Genomic DNA, 20016 nt, shown 5'->3' with positions numbered 1-20016 from the left:
TTCACATCCCTTGTAAGTTGGATTCCTAGGTATTTTATTCTCTTTTTTTTTTTTTTGAGATGGAGTCTCGCTCTGTCACCCAGGCTGGAGTGCGCTGGTGCGATCTCAGCTCACTGCAAGCTCCGCCTCCCGCATTCATGCCGTTCTCCTGCCTCAGCCTCCTGAGTAGCTGGACTACAGGCACCCACCACCACGCCCGGCTAATTTTTTGTATTTTTAGTAGAGACGGGGTTTCACTATGGTCTCGATCTCCTGACCTCGTGATCTGCCCGTCTCGGCCTCCCAAAGTGCTGGGATTACAAGCGTGAGCCACCGTGCCCGGCCATGTTATTTAGTTTTTAACATTCATGTTATTTAATTCTTAATGTTTACTTTATCTTTTGGAGAAAAGAGTGAAAACCCTTCATTCATCATGTTAGTAAAATTGTTTCTAAAAAATATACTTGTCCACTACCAAATATTGAATTGCTTGATTTAGTGATTTAATTTGACTTAGAACCATCACGACAATTACAAAATCACATTAAGTTTACTTAAGTGCTAATTGGTTTCCGTGAGTGTTGTAATGGTGCTAATTACTCTCCCTTTTCTTGGGTTCTAACCAGCTGAGAATGACTCCACTGAGATACAAGTATTAGGTTTGTAAATTACCTGTGTGCATTTATTTCCTACGAAGTGTTTCTGCTAAACTGAATCAGATGTTGGATAAGCATAAGGTCAAATGAGGTTTTCCATTGTTCTCTCTGTTGTACCGAAGACAGCTGCATCCATACAGCTAACTTAGCACCCCACGGCGGGCTGAGCAGGTAGCCTCCCTGTTCCCCTTGCCAGTGGCAGTTGTGAATAACTGTAGAAAGGCTGGCAGACTTGAAAATTCCCTGCAGAGGTGAGTGTGCTAGCAGAATTATATATCATATAAATAATCAGAGGCCAGGTTGACATATATAATACTTGATGCTTTTATGTTTTCAGAACTCAACAAACATTTCTCTGCAAGGTGTGAAACCCCTAAATATTGTGCTGCTTGATGCCTAGACCAATGGTTTGAGGACACATCTGTTGAAGTGAGGCTTTGCAAAGAAGATAGCAAAAACCTTTTTACAATGTCCTTATGAATACAATACATACTGGAAGTATTCTAATTATGAGGCAAATGGAAACTTAATGGGCTAGAATGGGTTAGGACAAGGACTTCTTGATCGGTACCTTGTTCTTTTCTTGTAATGGACCAGGCTGATGGGCTCCATTTGTTGACAAATAGTTATATTTTATATTTTCAATGTTTGGCTCACTGACTACTGTATTAAGCTTAGTTCAAAGGTTTATTTAAAGCATCAGCTGAGATATAATGTTAGGTAATCATTTGTAGGTATTATAAATTTTAAAAGTACTTTTATTTGAGTTTCTTTCCAGCGTCCTTTTTTATACTAATGCAGCTTTCCTCTCTTCTAGTTGTGGGAGATAATAAGTTATTTGTTCTTGTTCTTCATATGTTTACATATTACCAAACTTCATTAGTTTTAAGCCACGTATATTTTCATATATTGACATGTTTGAAATTGGATTGGGTCTTACAATCAAAAGCATTGATTTTATTGATTTAAACAGCAAATATTTTTTCTTTCCTGATGATCATAAAAATCAAGAAATCAAATGTTAAACAATAGGACATTTTGCAATTAATAACATCTTAGACCTAAAGAAATATGGTATTTTATGTGAGGCAGCTCTCATTAGCCATAAATGTGTTTCTTTTAACAATCTTACTGATAACCTGATTTTTACAAACTCCTTCCTAATTTAGTAATTCGTTCAATTCTAACCATGCTTTCTGGTGCCATTTCGTGTGTTTGTGCATATTTTTCTATTTGTATACGCACATCGATGGACATTTAAAGATAGAAATTTTGAGTAGTTTAATTGTTCCTTTAATTATACCCAGTTAACATAAAGCAAGCTTTAGTTCATGTCTCTTCCAATTTGATAGCCTATCATGTGAAAAATGTCAGAGGCTCCTGTTGGTCTTATGTGTAGAAGAGAAGACAGACAACAACCCAGGAAATATATTTATGTAGAATGTTTTTTCAAAGAAAATTATGTTTTAAAATGCTGTACAAAGAGTAAAAATTTTTCTTGACATCTCTAATTATTTCTCACACTCCAACTGCCAATTAGTTGTTCTAAACTTTAAAAGGTTGTCTTAATTTTGACGTAAGTGATATAAAACTATTGATATACATGAAGATGTTTTGTCAGAATTTTATTCTCCCTTCGAAAATCTTCCCAGGAAATAGCAACTAAATAATAACAAACTCAAATGAAAATTATATTATTGATGTATAAATAAAACTCATTTTTTTAAGAAAAACCATAAATGTTTAGGAACCACTATAGTTTTTTCTAAAATCCAAAGAAGGAAGATTCCAGAATCTTTTTAATGAGGGCCTGCTGTCAAGGAATTTGTAATATTCCGGAGGTTTAGTTGAGGAAATTGTATTTTTCATTCATTAACTCTACTACCTTTGACTTTTCTTAATTGTGTATAATCAATGTTATAAATAAAAAGAAATAAAATTTAAAAATTAATTATAAAATGCTTAACCAAAAAGTATATTTTGTACTGTCACATTTGTTATAAAGATAAGTATAGGATGAGATTAAATAAGAGACTTAATAAAAACTATGTTACTTTTATTTAATAATGATAAAAGTTTGGAATTCAGCATATGTACAAAATGCAATTGTAAAAATAACACAGAGATTGGGTAACATAAATAATGAATGAAATAAATTATTCTTTCAAATTTGTGAATTGAAAAATTAATATATCCTTGTATTTTCTAAAATTATGAATTTTGTTGTCTTGTACAAAATATATCTTGTCACTCTGTAGCTTATATTAGAATGGATAGACAAAAATACATCTATATAATTATAGGTAAGATGATATTAATATACTAACACTGATTATGCCTTTGGAGATGACATATTATCTAAGTCTTTGCCACTGGATAACTAATACAAAATCTAGAAAAAGATATATTCATCAGTGTACATGAAATATGTTTGGAAATACTTTTAATGAGGATATATTTAGAAGTTTTTTCTCAATGTGACTATTATCTTCAAAGGATAGAAGTTGTTTTAACAGAATTCGAATGATTCAAAATATGTCTAAAAAATAGTTTAGCCATGAAGTGGGGGATGGAGAATGCCCTGAATATAGGCTATTAGCATCTCAGTATGTTGCCTATTATACTAATATGTACACCCTTCAGAAACCTAAATATAGAAAATCGCTTTCTGCAAATTGGACACTGTAAGCACACATAGAGTGTATAATTAATACAAAGATTGAAGGGTGTATTCATTAGCCATTTTTGTACTATAATAAAAAGCATTAGTCTTGCTTATAGAGATATCAAAAGGAAATTAAGTTTAATGTAACTTTTTGTAGAAAAAATGAAACTCTAGCATTTAGAATGAATGAAATCACAGTTTTGAGTTTTTATGTAGTAACTGACTTTAAAGGAATTCTTTATCAAATTATTAACAAATTCTTTAGAATAATACAGTAATAATATAAAAGTCTCTTTCATGACTTTTGTATTACTGTATTTCAAGTCTTCTCATTCTTCATCATAAAGATTTATGTATTTTTCCTAAAGATTATTTTGTGTCTGTTAAACCGGCATTTGCCCTCATCTACCTGTTAACCTGGTATGTCTCAATGGGTGTCTTAAAAAATTTGCTCTGCTAAGAGAATAGAAAACTCATATATCATTGTGTATATCTATCTATAGAATGGTGATGATATGAATACACTTTCATCCCTCTTCCAGTCATCCAAACTAAATTCTACAATTGTTTGTGGAAGACATTGTTACTCTTTAGTTGTTACCCTTCAAGGCAAACAGAGAGTATACTTCTGCTCACATTTTATTAGTTAAAGCAAATTTCCGAGTCGGGACTCACTTTAAAGTACGTGTTTTAAAAAGTCAATACTTGATTTTTTTTGTGCCTCCTAAACTTGGCTTAAATAATTGGCATAAAATATTAAAATGAATGCTATTTTCCTTTTTCTCTAAATTCACTGCGGTTTGATTGAAATTGCACTGAATAAAAAAATCCATTTGAGGAGAAACATCAACTTTACAATACTTAGCCTTTCAATCCACGTACATGGCATCATTTATCTACGTATCTTATAATGTATCTCAGTAATGATCATCTATTTTCTGTATGGTCTTGTATATACTTTGGTAGGTTTATTACTAAGTAGTTAAATTTGTTGCTATTGAATGGTTTTTTTTTTAAATAGCATTTTCTCAATTTCTGTTTCTCATATATAAATATAAAATTGTTATTGAGCTTGTATTTCAGAACCTTGATAAATTCACTGATTCTAACAAACAGTGTAACTACAAATTTTAGATTTATTCCATGTTATAATCATAAGACCTTCAAATTTTTCTTGTAAATCTTTTTTACTTGTTTTCTCGTTGCTTTGTCTTGACCTGAGAAGAATGAGAAATAATGCTGCCCATTTGAATTAGGAGTCCATCTTTAAAAAGGGATAGTACAAGTAGTGAGAAGAGCTTTGGCCTGGAAATTATGCTTCAGCTATAGCATAGATCATCTGTACTACATCACAGGGCAGCTGTATTATATTGGGGAAGTAGTTTTGGCTTTACACTTGTCATCTTTCCTTTCCATATAAAACAAAGTTTAAAAGATTCCTCAGTTTTTCTTAGTGATAATATTCTATTATTTTAATCTATAACTGTTTCTTATAGGATTTTACATTTTACTTCTATAAAATATCTTAATGTTACCTTAGAAGAAATATATACTGAAAATCTAACTTCAAGGGAGCTATGTATCTCCTGAAGATGAGGAATAAAATAACCTGAAAAGGGCATGTTCAACTAAATCATCCTGAAATATTTATTCGTATGCATGTTAAACCTACCCATATAGGTGAGGCAAAGTATTTCTATATTAAGAATGTTTCAGTGGATAATATTTTTCCTATTCTTAGTGCTATTAACCTCTCTTATAAATTTTCTTACACATGTATGTATAATGTGTTTTGAATCCATGGATACAGGCTTTAGAGTCAAGTTCAGTTTCCTTGAAATAGTGAAACCTAAATGGACAGCACTTAATGAAAATGAGACTGGCTGCACCACCCCATTCCACACACCGTATGTCCTGAATAGCCTCTACTCTCTGCCAAGATGTAATTCAAATCAGTGACCTAGAAATGAAAGACTACATACCCCATTACCAATCAATTCCCTGAGCCATTCAGTCTCTACTCAGTAATATTTTAATAAATCATTTTCGTTTATATTGATGAGCCGTTAATGCAAATTGTAAGTAAAAGGACAGTTGACTTTTATTAGCAAAGACATGAATATATAATATGCTACACCAAAAATTCCGTGCTCTATGCTCTATGTGATACCATATAACTCATTCAGCAGAGGAAAAGATGAAATACTAGTAATTTTACAGAACTTCATGAAATCATATTTTTACATTTCATTTAATAACTTAGATTGTTTCTAAATAATTATAGATAAAATGTTTGAAATTTGGGTTACATTCTATGCTGTGTTTCTGTTTCATTCATGTTAATTAATAAGAGATAGTTCCAATGATGGAAAGAGCTTGACAGCTCCTAGGCACTCTTTTAAATGCCAATGTATTATACCTTGTTTGTGTAAGCCTAAAGCTGTACTTGTGTAATTCCTTATCCATGTGTTAATTCTGCCTGCCTCCTTCCCCCGAGTATAAGCTTTACTTATACTGGTAGTATCACTCACATTATTAAAACAATAGTGACACTAATTAACAATGAGTATTTTAGAGGTTTTGAAGTTATAAGTTGCTGCTACATTAATTATCTCATTAATTAGCCTTCAAACTCTGTAATTTGAGTGATTTAATCATTCACTCAACATTATTTTAGCTACTTTATGGAATTGTAATAAATGCCAGGAATATAAAAATAAAGATAAAAAGCCAAAACCCTAATGAGTATGTCAGCACGGGTTATTTTCCCTGGACAGTTGTGTTATTCTTACTTCCTCAGTGCTATCAAGAATCAAAAACTAATCATCTTCTTTAAATGTGCAGAAAAGAAAATAAAAACACACCTTTCTGCTTAGTTGTAGAAACCGGCTCTGCGTGAGTCAAGCTCTCTGATGAATGAGGAAGGTAAAAACACTATATTAATATTTCTCAAATTGGGTTCCATGTAATTTAGAGTATGGTGCAGTATTAATAAGAGTTTTGGTGAAAACATTTTGTAGATGAAAAAAGTTTGATAACTTTTCATATTACATTTTCTTATGAGATTTTTGCAATATGCATTAAAACTTGTGAGAAATACTGCAGTAAATAATGTAGTTTGACTTTATTATTATTAAACTTTCTCAAACACAAAATCACTTTCTTTTTGGAAATCTTACAGTAATATAGTGCAGGTATTGTGCTTCTATAGACTAATAGAAGCATTCAGCTAGACAAATTAAAAATGGTTGCTAGTATTATTTTACCTGTGGCTTTTAGTGATGTTGTGTCTGTCTCCATGTTTATTAAAAATAGACCATTAACATTCATGCAAGCTATTTAATTCCATTGAATTTGTTGAAAATGCAAAATATTAGGTCTCAGCCCAGATTTATGATTTAAAATTTGCGTATTAACAAGATCCCAGGTGATTTGTAATCATATTAGAGTTTGAAGCATTAATTTAGATCAGTTCTTCTCAAAATATGATCTGTAGACTAACAGCATTAACATGACCTAGAAATGTGCCGGAAATGCACATTAGGCCCTACCCCAGAGATACTGAGTCAGAAATCCTAAAAATGGGACCTAGTCATCAGTATTTGTAAGGTTCTTCCAAATGCTAATGATGGAAGCTAAAGTTTGAGGATCACTGTTTAATAGTGGGCTTACATTAAGTCATTTGGAGGATTTTGTTTTACTTCAATATTAATATCTAGGTCTTGTGCTCAAATGAAGTAAAGGAGAATGTGGGTATGAGGATGGAAAGGTACCAGTCATAATGTGTTTTATAACCTTCTAAAATGATAGTCATTCACTGTCAACATTGAGAATCACTAATCTTCATAATAACTCCATGTGCTGTGAAGATTGAACTATTTTATAAAGATAAGGACTCATTTAATGACCAGGGCAATGGGGACAGGACAGATGTGTAAGTCATGTTAGCAGAGTAACTTGCAATGCATCTAATAAAGAGATGAAATTAGCCGTTACTATGGTTCAAGTATGGTTCCTTGGTCCCCACCAAGTGTCATTGAAATTTAATCCTCAGTGTGGTGGTGTTGGGAGGTGGAGCCTAATAGGAAGTGGGTGGATTAGGGAAGCAGATCTCTCATGAATGGCTTGATGCTGTTCTCATGGTAGTGAGTGAGTTCTTGCCCTTGTGGGACTGGATACTCAGGGGAATGGATTAGCTCCACCAAGAGTGGGTTATTATAAAGTGAGGTTCTTCTCCCTGTTTCATCCCTCTTCCCATATGCCTGCTTCCCTTTGACCTTCTCCATCAAATTTTGATGCAGAACAAACGTCCTTCCCGGAAGCCGAGTAGTTGCTGGCACCTTGCTTCAGCATCATCTCTGCAGAACCCTGAGCCAAAGAAATCTATTTTCTGTATAATTACCCAGCCTCAAGTATTCCTTAACAGCAACTCACAATGGACTAAGACAGCTGTATTCATTTGCCAAAGCAAGAAGTTCTCTTGGAATTAGTTAAGTTCCACTATTGTTTCGGGAAGCTGGAAAGTGGGTGCTCATACTGATATGCTCAGATTACCCTTTAACCAGGAAGCCTGTTCGTCTCTGTCCAATCCCTGTGCCCCAATTTTCTTTTCTTTTCTTTTTTTTTTGACGGAGTCTCGCTCTGTCGCCCAGGCTGGAGTGCATTGGCGCGATCTCAGCTCACTGCAGGCTCCGCCTCCCGGATTCACGCCATTCTCCTGCCTCAGCCTCCCGAGTAGCTGGGACTACAGGTACCTGCCACCACGCCCGGCTAATTTTTTTGTATTTTTAGTAGAGACAGGGTTTCACCGTGTTAGCCAGGATGGTCTCGATCTCCTCACCTCGTGATCCGCCCCCCTCGGCCTCCCAAAGTGCTGGGATTACAGGCATGAGCCACCGCGCCGGCCCCCACTTTGCTTTTCTAAAGCCTCACAGCTGGTACTTACATACTTTTACCATTGTGAAACCCAAAGAGCTAGAGCTGTCTCTTAAGTGATCTAACATTCTTTATTCCTATGGCCTCTTCTGTCTCCTAGACCTTTGTTACAACAGTGGCAATACTGCTCTGTGTGTCATACATAAAACGCAAGACCGTTTTGGTTTCACAAAAGATAAGCCCACATAACATGGGAGAAGTGCCCTCATAAAACTTTCTGTAAAGTAAGAAAATTACCAGTTTTGTGTGGAGGGGACAGCTAAAAGTGAAATTGTATGGTATGGCAACACAAAAATCTTAGAAATATATTTAAGAAGCTTTTTACTTTAATAATCTTCTTTAATAATATTCTCTGGTCACAAAGAGCATGTTGCTCGGAATCAACATGGTTTTGGCCACTCCTATTTCCAGACACACCCAAGAGTACTGGTCCTCCCTCGTTTCACTCCTTTATCTGCTCTTTACTCTGACTGTCTTGTGATATCCAACTTTGTATATCGGTGCTAAGAACAAAATACCTCTTCCTAAAAGTGAGCAGCCTAACCCACCGTGGTGATCAGGAGATAAAAGTGATTTCACTCCAGCATGAACTTCTTTCCTTAGAAAGCCATTGTGTTTATATAAGGTACCCAGATGTGTACATTGTTTAATGTGACAATTGCATGCACACTTGTTGTCCAGGGAGTGTGTCACTTGGTATTTGTTTGTGTGTGTGTGTGTTTTAGATTTCTAACAAATTATTTTTAGTGATGGCATAAGAACATATTTTGGGACTGATACCATTTACTTAGTGCTGTCAGCTTCTGCCTTGGGTTTGGTAACATTTACTTAGCGCTTCAAGCTTCTGGCATGATGTCGTATAATTGCATGTGAGACTCGTGTGCAGTGAATAGAGTTCTTACTTTAACTTGGTTAAATCTGAAAGACAATCACTCTCGACAACTTTATCATTACTGAGTAACTACACCTCGTTTTCAAGGATGGCATAGAGGTGCCTACTGATAAAAAAAATTACACTCAGTATCCAACTCTCAGGGACTGCTGACTTCTTACTATCTCAGGTGAGGGTAGAAAAAATATTCCTACTATCACCTGCTGCTCCCTCTGCCAGTCATTTGATGTACCATCCACGGCTCCGCAGTCCACGCTATTGACAGCGTGATACAGAGAAGAAGGGAACGACCAGGCTAGCAGTCCAAGGATCAGAGGGAAAATAAAATAAAATAAAATAAAATAAAATAAAATAAAATAAAATAAAATAAAATAAAATAAAATAAAATAAAATAAAATAAAATCAAATCAGAAAATTATAGATGAAATATACAGAATGAAGACAAGAAAATACAAAAACTCTCCTAGAAAATAGTCTGAGCAGCCTACTGTTGAGTACAAAAGTTGTTGGAATGTGTTTCCTGTAGTAGGATTGTCACTCTGTGATGTAGATCTGTATTTCATCTATTTCACTGTTCTGTGGCAGTTTTTCACATTAAATACTGTTTCTTGACTTTCTGAACATGGTATCATCATATAGACAAAATACAGCAGAAAATTTCAAGTATGGAAAAGAAAGTAAATATTTTCAAGTTTGGCTTTTTAAGGACACATTGTCAAGTGTCGGTGCTCTGGACAGAAGTTGGTTGTTTCTCATTCTTTGTTGGTTTTGAATAAATCTGCTATAAATATTTATGTCGAGATTTTTTGTGTGTGTACACATAAGCATTCAAATCAGCTGTGCAATACTTAGGAGCATAGTTCCTAGATAGCATGCTAAGACTATGTTTATATTTGTAAGAAAAAAAAAGACCACCAAATTGTCTTCCAAAATGTATCATTGTGACAAAAGATTCTTACTCTATTAAGAATGTATAAAGTCTAATCTCATTACAGATTAGGGAAAAGATACTGCCTTACATAACCTGGAAATGAGTGGAGTCTGTAAAACTAAACGCAAAAGAACTGCACATAAGCACTAAACTCTAGTAGGAAATGTTGTTCCCTACATGGGTGCGGGCTAAGGATTATGAAACCGCTACACATATACACTGAAATTTAACAATTAGGTAAATGGAGGAAATCTAGAGAATCATGTTTCTCACACTTGAAGTGTGAAGTTATAAGCAAGCAAGGGAGGATGCGTTCCCAGTAATGACTTCAACTCTAATCCACCACCACGTAGATCATTCGAGCATCCTCCCTTGCTTGCTTATAACTTCACACTTCATGGGTGAGAAACATGATTCTCAATATAGATACTAACAGTTACATTTATAAGAATGTGTAAATGTAAGGGTTGGAATCAACACATCGTCTTGCTCTGTCAGTTGAGAGGACCTTGGAGCAATGCCACACCAGAACAGCATATCTAGTACCCGGATCTTGGTTTCTAATGTCGCTTTCCAATTAAAGGGCACAGAGCTTTTTGGAGAAATGACTGATTCTAAGGCAGGGTAAAGGATATACAAGATGTGACTGAAAAATATTTCAGTGCCAGAAAAAAATGGCCTTCTTGAAAAAATAAAGAAAAAAATAACAGAACAAAATGCACAATAATGAGGGAAAGACAAAAGGAAACAGGGTCAACTGAAAGAGTTCTCAATGGCCAAAGCTGGGATGATGTGACCAATGAAATAAATCAGTGTTAGACTGTAACACAAAGTATAAAATAAATACTTAAGAGTTCATGATAATATAAATTATTGAATAAATAAATTAGGGAAAATACACAAATCTCTCTTGTAAAAACATGAAAACAATTCATGGGAATACTCAGCCCTTAAATAAATGGAGCGTAACTCCTCATTCCTTAAGTATGAGTTGCACATAGTGACCTCTTTCCAAGGATTACCATATGGAAAGGCAGGGGCAGGCCTGGGGGAAAGAGTAAGTTTATATTGAAGAAATCCGATAAGCACTATCTCTGCCAGGTGAGCAAGGATAATATCAACAGTGATAATTAATATTGATTGTATTTATACTTGCTATGATACGATGAGAACAGCACTTCACTTCTGTGGTCTTCTTCCCAAAAATTCATAATAAAAAATTAACCAGCCGGGCACCGTGACTCACACCTGTAATTCCAGCACTCTGGGAGGCTGAGGCAGGCAGATCACCTGAGGTCGGGAGTTCAAGACCAGCCTGACCAACATGGAGAAACCCTGTCTCTACTAAAAATACAAAAAATTAGCTGGGCGTGGCAGCACATGCCTGTAATCCCAGCTAGTCAGGAGGCTGAGGCAGGAGAATCGCTTCAACCTGGGAGGCGGAGGTTGCGGTGAGCCGAGATGGCACCATTGCACTCCAGCCTGAGCAACAAGAGCGAAACTCAGTCTTAAAAAAAAAAAAAAAAAAAAAAAATTAACCGCATTTACATTTTTAAAGAAAGTTGATAAGGAGTATATAACTTGCAAAAATGTTTATTGCCATTTATATTCCACCATAAGGGCCATAATGAGACACAACAGTCATAAGATACAGATCTAGTGAGGAAGCGTCAGAAGCTATTTTAGAGTTTATAGTTATATTGAACAAACTATAGGCAAACGTCATGGTGTAATTCACCTGCCACTGCTAGCTTTACGGTTACCCAGCACTGTGAAGCTGAAGTTTCTTATATAGAAAAACTGAATGTTTTAAAAATTAATTTGGCTTATTTTAAATTCCAAAGTTTCTTGTGTATACATTGAAGGTACATTACTAATATTTTTAAATACGTTGGCTCAAACAACAAAAGAAGTTTGCAAAGAATTAATACGCAGTTTTACATCAGTGCCTTTGAAGACTGCAAGTAGAATACAAGTTAAGTGAGTGTCAAAAGTCATTTGATTTTAAGTACAATTTACGTCATCGAATAAAATTTGTCAAAGTATTAATATATGCTTCTGAAAGAAAATACCTGATATTATTTTGAATGCTATTCTAAATATAGTTAAGAAATTAGTCGTTGGAAAATAATATTGTTTTTATTATGGTAATACTAATAAAAGTTTTGATGGAAAACAACCTGTGGTAAAAAGAATATCCTTGTTAATACATTCAAGAAGACAGTATGAAACACACATAATTCATGGTTGCATCTAATGAAGCTGTGATAATCTACTAAGTGAAATAGAGACTAGGGACAAAGTTTAAAAGATAATGTATGCTTTTCTATGTAGATAGTTTATATATTATGTATATAAAGTTTAAAAGATTATATATATGCTTTCATAAGTTTAAAAAGACATCTTTTAAAAATATATAAATATTTGTATATATATGTTTACATATATTTTTAAATAAAGTACATGTCTTGTAATTAAGCAGAGGATAAACATAAAAATAAATCCTTCATTATGGCACCTCTGATTTGGATGATAATATGGGAATTCATTTTAGAGAGGCAAATATTGTTACCAAATATTAATTTCATTATGTTTTATTTATTTATTTGTTTGTGGTTTTTTTAGTGCTGATTGCCAGATTAGAAGTTGGTTGGATTCAAGGCTTTATCCCAGCAAGTTAAAATCCAAATATTTATACATCCCAGGTTTCAATCCTTTTGGTAATTTGTCTGTTCTAAACTCCTGCTATTTGAATTAAACTATCTTAACTGCTCTCCATAGTCTGATCTTTGACAGACTAACCAATGCCGTGCTCTTAAATTATTCCTGGCACACAGCTCCCGTGACCTCCTTCATGCTCAACTCAATCTTCACTTCAGGCCACCCTTACAGAGTCTACCACAAAATTAGGATAAATGTCTACTTGAAAAAATTGAACATCACGTAGATGTGGCAAGATGAATAAAGATGCCAGGTAACAAATGGCATGTGTTTAACACAGTCATGTGCAAATAACAGGTGTTCAGCAAATGCTCACAGAATAAATGAAAGGCTGAATCTGAAGCACTAACTGGAAATTGAGAAATTATTATTCCAAATAATAGGGATATCAGTGTGTTTAAAGACATATGTAATATCATTCAAAAGCAAATATATTCCACATAGACACATTCTTATTTTGATCTTCATAAGGTGCTCTACATCATTTTATGTGATTCTCTAATACATTTATTACCTTTCTGGTTATTTATGTGTCTCACTTTCTTGTTATTTTCCTGGTTAAAATACATTTAAAGCTGAAAATATAGCATTTCTTGTGATCATTGCATGATCACTTCTGTTTTTTATACTGCATTTTCAAGCAGCTCTTAGCATACACTATAAAAATACTCACATTTCAAGTATTTCTAATGGAGTTTATCTTAAGTATAGCAGCTCCCCTCTTGAGGATTATAACACTATGTGATTTAATTAAACTGATTAAATTAAAGTGAATGGTGGCATAAGCCCTAGAGTGATGTATATTTCAGTTATGAAAACGGCCACTGGAGTGCTTTGCTTACACTCTCCATTTGACATACTTTCAGATCTTACTTTCTAATAGAGTATTCAACTATACCAAATAAAAGGAATGCTTACAATTTGAACTATTTTTGTTAATTTAATATGTATTTCTTTATTGCTAAATGAATTTATTTATAATTATTGTTCTATTGCCCTAAGTTATGACATTTATACGTTGAATACCTAAATGCATACATGAGTTTAAAAAGTTGAGAAAAAATTTCCAAGTGCTGAAGATGATGTATTTTGTTTAGTTTCAAGTATATTGTGAAGGAACATATCTACTTAAGAGCTAAGAGAACACTGGATGCTTTGGGAGAGAATGTCTAGATCTTGCTGTAAAACATATTAAGTGATGATAAAATAATTGGTCACCTTCCAAATCTTAAACATATCGAAAGCATTAGAGCTCGGACTTTATTCTCTTCCCAATTTTTTGAGATCGAAATTGGTGCAGATGCTGTTATCTTGCCTGTGTTTAATATTTAATTTAGTTTTTTTCCTTAAAGTTTGAATATTTAATATTTGAGAAAACACATGATTCATACAACTGTGAAATAATTCTATCCTTTATAGTAAGTATTTAGACAAGCTGCATTATTAACTTGTCCATAAATGTAAACCATGTTTTTTGCACTGGATCTTCACATTACAGTCTTCTACCTATATTATGTGTACTGAGTATATAAATTATAAGCAGTATAAATATCATTTCTAATATCTATAACATTCACGGAAATTGTACTAGACTGCAGATAGGAAGACTGCTTTTATTTTCTGGCTTAGCTTCAAGAACTAAATGCCTGTATAACTGGAAAAAGTCATTATGCTTTCATTTCTCAATTTCTTCATATATTGAACTAGGAGAGTAAGGGCAGGGAGGATGCATTAAAAAAAATGCGAACAGGGAGAACAATGACCACCAAGCACCTTAAAGAATGACAGAGGAGGAAATAAAATAACAAAAAGTAAATATCTGAATTATGACATAGTATTACAGTGAATGTTGATACTGATGAAGCTATAGTTATGAATTTTGTAGATTATTTGCAAAACATTTGCATTCATTCTCTACTACTTTTTCATAGATGTCTATGACATAACCAAAGAAGAAATGTATTAACCTCATTTTAGAAAGGGGGATAATATCAGTTTGAAAAGTGAAACCACATATTAAGTTGTAAGCTAGAGATTAGATAACAGATTTTTATAGTACAAAGGTTGTTTGAATTGCTCATTCTCATTATCTGATTAATCCAGTGTAATTGAAGATCATCTGGTTTATTCACATAAGCAGAGGATAGTCTTTCTCTGTGTGCATGGCTGAAGAACTTCAACCTGCCTATTATGTAAATGCCAGGTGAGTCTTGTAGATGCTGGGGTGATGAATGTGTGAGGTACCCTACCTACAGCAGAGGTAAGAAAAAACTTCTGAGACAACAAAGTAACTGTCATTCCAGCACCTGAAAGACAGGAGCAATGTTTGAAGTGATGGGCCACATATTAGGTTAGACAGGAAATAAATTGGTTTCCAAAAGTAGTAAATAGACTAAAAGTGAAGGAAGAGATAGAAGACTTAGAAATTCCAATGAAATTATTAAGCAGTTATAGTGAAAATAGCAGAAAGAAAAAATTGGAAAGATATGATTACTAACAAATAATGGGATATTGATCTTTAAGGGTTAGGAATGATCACTATATGGGCACACCCATCCACAGAACAAAGTGATTGCTTCACCCCATGATGTGAGAAAAATTGGTGTGTGCTTTATTTTTCTTTCTTTCTTTTCCTTTTTTCTTTTTTATTTTTTTTTGGATTGCGTGTGTGTGCATGCATGTCTTGATTGCAGCTGGTGTATTTTTAAGTTATTTGTAAAAGCTATGTGAAAGTAGCATTTATGTGAAATTGGTAAATATACATAATGTGAGATAGGTTGGTAAGAAACTGAAATTGTTAAATTGCAGCACCCTCTTCCATCCAGTTAGTTAGCCAAGGTAGAAATTTCTGCTTCCTTGCACTCAATTGCTATGTCTTCCAGATTTTGATTTGTAAACATTTCCAGAATCTGTTCACTTTTCTCAATTCCGGAGCAAACTACCATGATCTCTCACTGAGATAAGCACCCTTCTACCTGGCTTAACTGCCTGTAATGTTGCCTTCTTCCATTTACATGTTCCATATGCAGGAAGGGTCTTCATCCAAAAATGAGAGAGTAAGTTTGATATATCACTATATTGTTCAAAAATTTTATTTACCCATTTTCTTTAATATAAAAGCATGCACTCTTCCACGGGGATTTACAAGGCCCTCCATATTAACCTGTATCATTACCCTCTTCTAACTATTGCCTTCCTTACATTCTTTACTAGACTGTGAACCTTCCAGTTTCTTGAATATGCCATACTCTCACTTACCTCGCAATTTGCTCATATACTATATCCTGTGCATGGAACTTCTTTTAATGATATGCTCCCTGTAAACCTTAAAATACCTAAGCTTCCTCACAGAACTCTTCCCTGGATGCTGGACTAACTTAATTACAGTAATTTATTTTCCCACAAGGTGTTGTATATTTCCTTTTATAAACCCCATCAGAAATTTTTGACTTAACACTTCTATCAAATATATTGTTAATTTTTTGCATATTTAAACTATGTTGTCTTTTTTTGTTATCATTGTCAAGTTGTCATATTAGAATTTCAGTATCTTTATAAACTTGTTTTAAACTCCGGAAAAAGCACAAAACTATATCCACTGGATATATTTCCCTAATCTCTTGAGACACTAGGAAACCACGGGGCTGAGATTCATGCTAATGTTAATGTCTCATCATGAGCAATGTTCTTTCCATAACAGTGTGTTGTTTCCCAACCCAAAACATTTAAAGAAAGATAAAAAGAAAACAGATAAGCAGGAACACTTCTCAACATAGGAATTATAGGGGACAATGAAGACTTGGTCTTGTATAACTACATGCCTTGCTTCCAGAGTTCTTATGATGAATGTAGCTGTCCACTCAATGACAAAATATGCAACCTTACGTCTTGTCTTCTCTTTCAGGTTTTGCTTTTTTAGGGTCTTTTTTTTTTTTCCATGTCAGATGTTTTAGGATGTTTACATAAAAGAGAAAGATATCTAAAAAGTCTTGAAGGACAATATAATTAATGAAGTCCTTAATGAGTTAAGTTTTTACAACTGTGGATTCCTGCGACACCCTATTGAAATAACCAATTAAAAGATAATTAGGATAAATTATGGTGAGAAAGGAGATAACCTTCCATCTTCAAGTACAGACCTTCTTGCTTCACATAAAACTTTCAAGGTGACTCTTACAGCTTCTTCCAAAGAACAGACATTAAGTACAAGGATGAGATCCATTTTAATATTAATGAATTTAATTTAAAATACACCATTTTAAAACTAACGTGATTAGAAATATATTTTACAAGGTTATATGTTAATAAAATTTATTGAAATGAAGTAGAAGTCATTTGTCACTTGTTTTCTCAGTATTCATGTGACCAATTCAAGTCATGGCTGATTCATTCACTCATTTATACATTGGGTGTCAGCTGTGAACCATAGCAAGACCAAGACCTCTGTGCACAATATAAATTTAAATTTGGTCTTTTTTAAAAATACATATGTATCAAAATTTTTCTCACATTTTCTAACCTTTTGTAACAAGACCACACTGCGGGAATAAATTATCTAAATATAACTAGCCATGAGAGACATCAATTATTTGGAATTGTTTAGTTATAATTTTTAAAATTCTTAATTACACCAACCGCTAAGTAAAACTCCAATATGAATTTTAGTAGCTGAAATTATTAATAGCACACTTCTAAATCATTAAAAACAAGGAAAGAAATGTGTCTTCATATAATATATTCATGCCTACAAATTTATGATGTGTCTTATATTTATTCATAATAAATAATCAGGCAAATCAAATAAAATAAGTTTAGGCCTGAGTATATTCATATGTGCTTATGTATATATGTGTGTTTATATGTATATGTGTATATATGTGTGTTTTTGTAAATGTATACATTTATATTCAGTATATAATAATAAATCCAGATGACTTACATTCAAATCCTGGCTCATTTACTATCTGAGTGACTTTACACAAGTTGCTGACATGCTTTGTTCTCATTTCTCTTTAAAATAAAAATAATACTAATTCTTACCTGGGAGAGTTGTTGTAACAATTAAATGAATAGATATATTAAAGTAATTAGAATAATGTCTGGTACACAGCAAGCATTCTAAATATTGGCAATTATATTATGTGTATTTTACTATGGCTGGACATGTGTTCACACCCAATGGTGACAGGGAGATGGAGAAGGAATGCTTTTTTAGATCTGAAATTCTCAAGTCTTTATGATGTTGAGAAAAAATATCCCAAGGTATCATCCAAAGTTTTGTCTTAAGTTATTTAATAAACTGGCTTGTTTTAAGTAGAATTTGTGTCCAAAATCAATCATAAACAAAATTAGGAATTTTAGGAAATTTGATTGTTTTACAAAACAGATTTTATATATGTTTACATATAAGACGGTGTACCAGATCAACTGCTACTTACTTTTTCTCCCCCCACTTTCATGTTCTTTTCTACTGACTGAGAGACTTTTTTTTGTAACTGATAAAATCATCTTTAGATTATTATAATCCTCAATCAATTTGTCTCTGAAATTCTGTTTGAAAGTCTTATTTACTCTCTGGTAGTTGTACTCACCTTCTTCTATTGTTGTCACAGTTTTAGCTAGGCATATGGCCATCGATAATAAATTTTTTTTTCCCAACCTTCCTTGCATCCAGGCATATCCATATTACTAGCTCAGGCCAATAATATGTAAATGGTCATCTGGCATCTGGCCATCTGGCAACACTTGAGAGATGCTCTAATGAGTGAGTTGAGACATATTCTTCACAGTCCTTTTCATCTCCTCATCTTTCTTGCTTCCAGAAGAACATATATGAGAGCTGTCAACGCAGACTATTGAGGCTGAGAGCCACAGAGTAATTAAGCGTGTGAAGTGTCTTACTGTAGGCAAAGTGCTAGATAAAATGAAAAAAAAATAGCAAAGCATATTTTACCTAGTCTAGGAGCTGATTGATCTCTTAGCCAAGGAAATTATTTTAGCTAAGGAAGGAAAAATCAATATTAGCCTTATGGTATTTGCTCTGCCTCTTGTCTCTGCTGGAATGCTTTTCTTCCAAATATTCTCATGGCTAACTCCTTCACCTATTTTTAAAGTATAACCTAAGACACTCTAGTACTCCTGTTTCCTTTAACTAGTCCTATCCTGCCCCTTTCTTATTGTACTTATTACCTTCTAAAACATTATTTAATTTATTTATGTGTCATGATTATTGTACCTACCCCACTGAGATCTAAGTTCCGTGAGGTAAGATTTTTCTTTCTTTTGTTCATTGATGTGTTTCACATGCCTAGCACAGGATATAAGACAGAAGCTTCAAATAATAGTTTTTAAGAGGGAGGGAAAGTAGTCAATCTAGATAGAGAAATATGTGTATAAAGACAACGAGTTAAAAATATTTTACAAGGACATATAATTAATCCTAGAATGGCTGCAACAGAAAGAAAATAGAAGAGCAATATGAGCTGAAACTTAAGATATTGGGAAGTTCAAATAATGGAGAAATTTCTAGGTCTTCACAAGATTCAGGGCTTTTAAGTAACATTAAAAGCCAATGGGGGAAGAATAATGTTTGGACTATCGGCGTGAAAACAACTGAATTGATAAATAGGGTTTACTTAATAGGGAGAGAACTGTAGACAATGGATAAGTATGCATGGTGGTAAAGAAGAGTTCAATTCAACAGTGGACTGGCTCAGCTACAGTGCGAAACTACAGGTGTCAAGGGAGTAAGTGTGCAAACAGGCCAGAAGTAGAGGTAGTTATCAGTGAGTAGAATGTATGAACTAATGATTTCAGTAACTTAGAATTTCAAGTGATGGCATTGTCCAGGGTTTGGCTCTGGAATGGGGAATGTGGCTCAAGTGAAGGGAAGGAATTTGTGGGAGGGAAATGCCAGTGGGAAGTCAAAGAAGTGGGAGATGACCGTGTAAGTTGAATCTTGGGCATTTAAGTAACTCACACTATTTTTAAGGAAATGACTGGTACAGGCAATAAAGACCCAATACATTAAATAAATGGGGGGAAAAGTGGCCTTATTCAAAATCTCTGAGCGTGATATGAAAAACAAAATACATCACACCTGTAGTCCCGGCACTTTGGGAGACCGAGACAGGTAGATCAGCTGATGTCAGGAGTTCAAGACCAGCATGGGCAACATGGTGAAACTCTGTCTCTACTAAAAATACAAAATTAGCCAGGTGTGGTGGCAGGTGCCTGT

The 20016-nt window shown here is 33.9% G+C and overlaps 1 long non-coding RNA gene across 1 annotated transcript in view; it reads left to right on the top strand.

The window, feature by feature from the left end:
- Window positions 1-873: 873 nt before the first annotated feature.
- LOC131381191 (uncharacterized) overlaps window positions 874-20016 on the top strand; it is a 92938-nt gene continuing 73795 nt past the window's right edge. The window contains exons 1-2 of the long non-coding RNA XR_009209748.1: window positions 874-886; window positions 6177-6225. This is a non-coding gene — a long non-coding RNA (uncharacterized LOC131381191). The remainder of the gene's footprint in view (window positions 887-6176; window positions 6226-20016) is intronic.

The sequence above is a fragment of the Hylobates moloch genome, unplaced genomic scaffold (genome assembly GCF_009828535.3).
Source record: "Hylobates moloch isolate HMO894 unplaced genomic scaffold, HMol_V3 SCAFFOLD_14, whole genome shotgun sequence".
Classification (NCBI taxonomy): Eukaryota; Metazoa; Chordata; class Mammalia; order Primates; family Hylobatidae; genus Hylobates; species Hylobates moloch.
Note: the sequence above shows the minus strand (reverse complement) of the source record. Positions and strands in the feature narration are given on the sequence as shown.